Below are 8,356 nucleotides of genomic sequence, written 5' to 3' on the forward strand. Positions count from 1 at the left end.
GACGGGTGCCACATGTGGAGCAGGATCTGCTTACCCTTCCGGAGCACCTGAGATCACCCCTAGTTTTTGGTGGGGTTCGTGTTGTTTCTTCTTTAGTTTTCTATGTTGTGTCGTGTGTACTATTGTTTTTCTGTTTGTCTTTTTTATTTTTAGCCATGGCGTTGTCAGTTTGTTTTAGATTTATGAGTTTGACTGTCCCTTTGGTATCTTTCGTCCCTCTTTTCTAATCGATATGTCCAAGCAATGAAAAATAAATGGTTATTATTTTTATACATAGAGCATACGTTTTTTGTATTTACTATTTAAAATCTAAGCTTTTTACGAAGAAATCTAACACAAAAGTATCTCAATCATTTAACCGTTTTAATACGCAGTTTAAAGTGTAAATTATACACATTACTGTTCTATTTTTAGAGAATAGCAATAATACATAAATGTACAGTTTCTTACCAAAATAGCAACATAATTTCAAAATTAAATCATCACATTGTCACATGATTATATAATCTGTACCAAATTGACAGTTTGTGATGAGTTATCATCATAACTAATCACTATAGCAAATGAACACTTTATCACAATATGTACCTATAACCTAGTATCATGATTTCAATCCAACCCCACTTACGGACGCGTTGAACATATAATGCATGCCACTCATTAATAGCCAATCAGACGTTAAAATGACCTTCATTTCCCCCATAATCATTCCGGAAACAGCCACGAAGCAGCCATTAGATAGTATTTATAACCAATGAAATAACAGAAATACCGTTAACAGATTTACCCGAACCTGACGTTTAGCCTCTGACTAATCAGACCGTATCACCATGTGATACGGTAATGAGAAGCTTGACCGATTCCCATTGGATATTTTTATTAAATTACGTACTATTAATTATTGGGAAAAGCTTTTACATGTAACTGGAGAAGGTAAGAAGCTTCCTGTTATTTTATACAATCTTGGTCTTCAGGTCTAATAAATAGTAGCAACCCGTCTGACCTAAACAATCTGTACAAGTTTAGAAGAATTATTATTAAATGCCTAGAACTTCCTGGGTACATGTAACCACTTTGTCTCTACTTTACATTTGTATTTAAAATTTGTACTATGTTATGTAATTTATTTGTATATGTGTCTGTACCATTGTACTTTGGTTTAAGAGAATAAGAATATATAGTGCCAAATCATACATACTCCTTACTAGAGTTTCATTCTATTGTATGTCAATATTAATATAAAAAAGAAGATGTGGTATGATTGCCAATGAGACAACTCTTCACAAGAGACCAAATGACACAGAAATCAACAACTACATGTATAGGTCACCGTTCGTCCTTCACCAATGAGAAAACCCCATCCACATAGTCAGCAACCAGAGGCCCCGAAATGACAATTAAATATAAAACAATTCAAACGAGAAAACTAACGACCTACCAATGTAATGTATGTACAAAAAATTGAACGAAAAACAAAATGTATAACATATAATAAACAAACGACAACCACTGAATAACAGGCTCCTGACTAGGGACAGGAACGTATATACAAAATGTAGCAGGGTTAAACATGTAAGCGGGATTCCTCCCCTTACCTATAACCGGGCGTTTTATGCGCTTGGTCGCAAGGTAGAAAAGGTACAAAGAAAGACAACTGATTTTTGTATGTCATTTAACTGGATACATTAATAGGACTCTGGCAAATTGAGTCTTTGCATTAACTTCTAAATAACCCGTGCTAATAAATGTAGCATAGAAGCAGTAAATATTTCTTTTTCAAGTTTTTGGTATGAACCAGCTGGGGATCGAAACATGGTTAAAAATGTTTTCCCCTATTTTGACTACACTTGACGATTTAGTTATTAAATTTGTTTCATTGATTATAACCACAGACACTTGTCTCAGATTTTTTGTCCCACTAAATACCTTGATATATTAAAAAAAAAGTTATTAAATACACAAATAAATTATTAAACTTTTCTGTGTCTAAATGGAATTACATTTCATCTTCCTATTGGAAATTATTTGTCATCATTTTTATTTATTTATCATCATATTTATAAGTACGTGTCGTGTTATTGCAAATCTTCGGTTTTTAGTCATGATCATGTGGGTGCGTTTTCTTATTGTTCGCTGGCTTATTGTTCGCTAGCTTGATTCATCTTATTGTTCGCTGGCTTATTGTTCGTTAACTTGAGTCTGGTGATACATTAAGATATATAGGAATTTTGTCTGAGACAAGTGCCTGGTTGCAACATGCATATGTAGTAGCTGAATCAGCAACCAACGACCGAAAAAAAGTAGCTGAACACATATTGGATAGGATAAAAAAAAATGTAAGCATATGCTCCAATTGAAACCAAATTTTCGTTTGAGCGCACATATCGTTGAACTTTCCAACCAACTGACTCGGATTGATGCTCCTTGATTTACCAGCCAACACCACTAATGGAAGGCTGATGAATAATCATTTATTAGTATCTGGAACAATTTCTTTTTTGTCTTTCTATTTATTGATTGTTGATCACTTTACGTCCAGTGACACATATTTCTACATGCTCATGACTAGAATAAACAAATCAATTATATGTAAAACATTAGGTACGACTTGCAGTATTGGACGACGGGATGAAGATATACCACTAAATAATTATTTAATATTAGATAGTGAATCAGTCGCCTTTCAATAGGTCACATTAGGAATTAAATACAATTTTGTATATTTACATATTTGTCAACCCATTACATACGGCTACTTTCTATATTCTTAAACTCTTTGGTTAAGTTTAAATAAATGAAGATAAAAGTGTATAGAAAAGTCTTATAAACTAAACGAAAAACGGTACATGTATGCTCGCAATAAAATTAGACTATACATCTGTTATCGTGTGGATTAGCTTAACCCGGTAATCATTGCTATTTTGAATTATCTCGCTTTCTACATCTATTTTTCTCTTGCTGCTTTTAGATACATTTTTTTCTCAAGCAATTCAGGAAAAAAACATTCTTTAGAAATGGATCATTTAACATCTGCGGCTCTTTTCATACCAAAAAAAAATCTTAAGACTAAAATTATGGTTGTTTTTTTGTTTTTTTGTTTTTTTGTTTTTTCTGTTTTTTTTCTGTTCATTTGTACATTTCGGAGTAAAGTGTAGCGTCCATTTTGCTGACCTAGTATAATATTATTTATAGGACATCTGAAGCATTCCTCCTGGTGCGGGATTTTCCAGCTGCGTAGAAGACTCATTTGTGACAATATCATTTTTTCCCTCCCAAAATAACCCAAACTGAGTAATCATAAGCAAGGATGACAAATGCGACTATACATAATACCTATAGGACACAGAGGCATGCTGATTAGTTTATTGTGCAAGGAAGAGAAGCGACACACACGAAGAGGTCTTCTCATTTAATAGTATAGATAATAAACGCGCCAGAGATTGTCTATTATTACACAACAATTAGAGTACAAGTCCTTATTATAACTAATATGATTTCTTGTTCAATTTATATATAAAAAAAAACAAAAAAACACTGAACTCCAAGAAAAAATCAAAACGGAAGTTCCCTAATCAAATGGCAAAATCAAAAGCTCAAACACATCAAACGAATGGATAACAACTGTCATGTTCCTGACTTGGTACATGCATTTTCGTATGTATAAAACGGTGGATTGAAACTGGTTTGATAGCGCTAAACCTCTCACTTGTACGACAGTCGCATCAAATTCCATAATATTGACAACGACGCGTGAACAAAAAAGACCCAGACATAATGGATGAAAAAGTCAAATTTAGGGGTACAGCAGCCAATTACAAAATTGTGTTGTAATCTCAATCACAATAATAAAACAAACAAATATTTAATAAAGAAGCACAAAAAGGCATATATAAAAATTAACAACCTCATTCAATGCTTTTTTTGTTTTTGTATTTTATTAATGTCTGTTAATTCCACCCATAAAAGATTTAAGTACTGGGACCGAATGGTTAGATTAACATTAACTATGACGTAGAAGTTATACAAAAATAATATGATGTGGTTTGATTGCCAATGAGAAAACTTTTCACACAAGACCAAATGGCACAGAAATTAACAACTTAAGGTCTTTTCAATCTAATTAAAAACCGATCTCTCATCGCTCCTGTTTCTGATATGTCGCTCCCACGCGACATATTATAGAAACAGGAGCGATGAGAGATCGGTTTTTAATTAGATCGAGGTCTTTTAAGCCCCAGTCCCACTATACCACGACCGCACTACGCTCACCGCGATCAAAAATAAATTCAGATCGTGATGAGGTTCTCGGTATGAGCGGCATGAAAACGTAAATTTTCGTTGCTTTCACGATGCTAAATGTACTACGTCCTCATTACGCTTCTGCAATGATCCCGCTACGATTATACCACGTTCCTACCGCGCTTATTCTGTGACCTCACTACGATTATCAAGATCTTTCTACGCTCGTCACGTAATCACTACGACCCTACCACGATTTATCAGATTCCAACACGATCTTACCACGCTTTTACTGCGATTATAGTACGTTCTTACCACAATTATACTACGTTCATACCGCAATCTTACTACGTTATCAGTAATAACGTCAACACCGTGTTCCATATCACTACAGTTCAATTCCTTCTACTTCTGATTAATACATACATTGTAGATTTCTCGAAACAATACAGTCATGCCACCAAAATCTTCTAGACCACATGGGCGTGGTGGTAAGGGTTGACTGTAGAGTCAGAGGGAGCTCTGATAGTAACGAATCCTGATCAAGCAGAGATTTCGGACCGATTAACCCGACCTAGATTACAACCTTTTGCTGGTCCATAAAGCTAGGTTCACACTGCCGATCAGATCAACTCGATGAACCCGATTGTCAAAATTTCCACGACCAAGCTCAACCAAATTCTTGATCGGGCCTGTTTACGACTTCTACCCGACCGCCATCCGATTGTACACGACCTTAACTCGACAATTCACGACACCATCAGGACTCCATCCAGACAACAAAATGAATACTTATTCGATAATTCCGATCAATTCACGATCGTTACACGATCTTTAATCGACTTGCTAGACCAAATCAACTTTTTCACGATCTCAGTCTGATCTCGACCAGACCAGATCGACCTAATCATATATGGGTCGTAGGGATAATCGGGAATTGGTCGGGTATGCACGATTTTGGTATAAAAACGTCCGAAACTTATATTTCCAACCACTTCGGAGTGGGCATTACGTGTTACCCCTGTCCGTCCGTACGTATGTGCGTACGTCCTAACAATATTAGTTTCCGTTCTCTAATTTTATTTTGCCCCAAACAGAAGACGAACAAGAAGGTGAACAGCAACGGCGCCGAGAAATCTAGGTGAGGCAGTGGCTGACACGCCGACCACATGTAGGCAGTATGAGAGACTTACATTAACTTAACAAAGAGGTTAATGCTTATAAAAACTTCCTCATAGTGGACACTGATATGTAATGGTAGTTGTATTGCTCTTTTTTGGAAATGACACCACAAAGTGAGACTTGTCACTGGATTAGTACTAATGTTAGATAGCAATATACATAAACTTTACCGTCCCCTTTTCCTTGCTTTCTTACAAATAAAGCATACTGTTTGTGTAATATATATGCATAAGTATGTAATCAGTATTTTTCATAGATTTTATATCCAGTAGTTGAATGGTGAAAGATACTTATTTTCGTTTTGCTGTATGGTAACAACCTGCATGTATTTGCTTAAAAATGTTGCAAAAAGAGGCAAAGATGTCACATATTTCCCTAAAATTTGATCCAAAGTAGAATTTCAATGCCCTGGAGTGATACCTTTTCTGAAACTGTTTACAACTTTCCATATATCTATCAAGAGATCAAGAGTGCATTTATTTCTAACCAAAGTTTAGTAAACGTTGTGTGCCATTTGTTATAGTTTATTTAACGTTACAGTAGAAGAAACAAATGCATCGTTTAATCAGAGTTTGATGACCCGGTTTGAACTTTCAAAAACGCGTGCACATTTTGTTGTTATTTGAACTTATTACGCGGGGAAAAAGCCTCCGTAGAAGATGTTATAGACACAGAGGACATCGCTCATCTATGCATTTTTAATTTTATTGACAGTTTTTCATCTTAATCAGATGAATGAGATGAATGTATGAAGAAAGTGATGATAAAGCCTTTTTAAAAAAAAACTTTATAACTCAAAATATTGTCTGAAATTACTCAAATTTAGGTATTATCCTCCTTTTTTCATAGATGTTATTTTATGAAAGAAAGGAGGATAGTACCTAAATTTGAGTAATTTTAGACAATATTTTGAGTTATGACAAGCAAGAACACTTTTAGATAATTGATTTAATTTTAAAGTTAGAAAGAAATGCATCGTTTGAACTAACAAAACGAAAAACGACAAACATTAGACGCATTAGCAGCGAGCGTATATAGTTTGTCAAAGTTTATGCAAACTTTGCTAAAGTATGCATGTTAGAAACAAATGGTCAAAACGTGTTTATGCTGAACTGTTTGTATCGCTAGTGTAAGAACGAAATTCGCTCCAAATAAAAAAAATATTTGTCTTTCGTCTCCTTTTTGTGTGAAATTACGTAAAAAAAAGTTTGAATAAAAAGAATAGGCAGCAATGTGACCTATAGTTGTTATTAATCATTTCCATGTCATTAAATGATTTGGTGTTCTGTGAAGAACTGTCTCGTTGGCAATTGTACTACATCTTTTTTTTTATACTACTAGTACAAACATTTCTGGACAAACGAAAAATACGGACAGACAAAACAGAAAATAGCCCCTAAGACAGGTCAATATAATCTTAATCGATGTTCTTATAAACCAACTTCAAAAGATAACTTAGTATTCAGCAGTTAAATAATGAATGTTATTGCACAATTACTTTCATATTTGAAAAATCCGCCGGATATTCTTCCCTTCCGGAACACATGAGTTCATTCCAGGTTTTTGTTGGGTTATGTGTTGTATTAGGGGTTATGTTTTAGTCTCTATGTTATGTAGACTGCTGTTTGTCTTCTCGTCGGTTTTCGTTTTTCGCTATGACGGTGTCGGTTTGTTTTCGACCTTTGAGTTTGATTGTTTCTTTTGTGTCTTTTGCCTTTCTTTTAAAATGTTATCTCACCTTGCAAAAGTAAAGAGGAATTTTTGTACAGTTAAATATGATGTTGCCAATATATTTTTGCGGAGGCAGAATTATGGGAGGTAATCAGATCTGCACACACTTTTAGAGAATCGTGTAGCAGTCATGTGTTCTCGTGTATGGGCGAGTAGAGATCGAAGAGTGGTCGAATGTGGTCGCGAAGGGATCGGGTATCGGTCGAGTTGATCGGGGATCAAATAAATACAGAAGTCGCAGTTATCTGGAAGCGATGGGACATTGGTCGAGTTAATATGGAAATGATTGGACATTAGTCGAGCAAAGGTCGAAATGATCGAGAATTGATTGGTAAATTTTTTGTATTCTGACCAAATTCGATCTCTACACGATCCTTTCCCGATCAATTCGACTGCTACTCGACGAATTCTCGATCTCTTCTCAAGTGACTTGCATCTCGGTCCTTACTCGATTGTTTTTGACATGTCAAAAACTCTCGGGTAGAAAGTCAGATCGATGACGAGTAAGGTAGACTATCCCGAACATCATTGTCGATTGAGTCAGACCAGTCTCCCGATCACGTAGTTTGTCTTTATCGGGCTTGATCGAGTTGATCTGATCGGCAGTGTGAACCTAGCTTTAAAGCTCAAATGACGATATTTTAGTGAACGATAGCAGAGATGACACAGATGTGTTAATAGATATAGGAAGATGTGTTATGAGTGCCAATGAGAAAACTCTCCATCCAAGTAACAATTATAAAAGTAATCATTTATAGGCCAAGGTACGGCCTTCAACACGGAGCCATTAAGTTAGCTCACACCGAACAGCAAGCTATAAAGGGCCCAAAAAAAATTACTGGTGTAAAACTATTCAAACGGGAAAACAAACGGTCTAATATATATAAACGAGAAGCATGCTTGATCCGTTAGAGAAAATGGACAAGAACTACATACAGATAAACAAAACCTGGAGATAATTAACATATTTTATGTGAAAATGACAATGAGAATGATGGTCGTCGTATGAACGTAGTCGGGTCGAAAGAAGAGCGTGATGAGGACGACAAGGGCGTACTAGAATCGTACTATGGTCTTGAACAGCGCGGTGCAAACGTGGTATAGTCGTAGTGGAAGCGTAGTTGGGTCGGAGTGAGAACGTGATGGTCGTAGTGAGGTCGTAGTGAGGTCTTAATAACGTCGCTGTGAGATCGTACTGCAGTCT

The sequence above is a fragment of the Mytilus edulis genome, chromosome 11 (assembly GCF_963676685.1).
Source record: "Mytilus edulis chromosome 11, xbMytEdul2.2, whole genome shotgun sequence".
Classification (NCBI taxonomy): domain Eukaryota; kingdom Metazoa; phylum Mollusca; class Bivalvia; order Mytilida; family Mytilidae; genus Mytilus; species Mytilus edulis.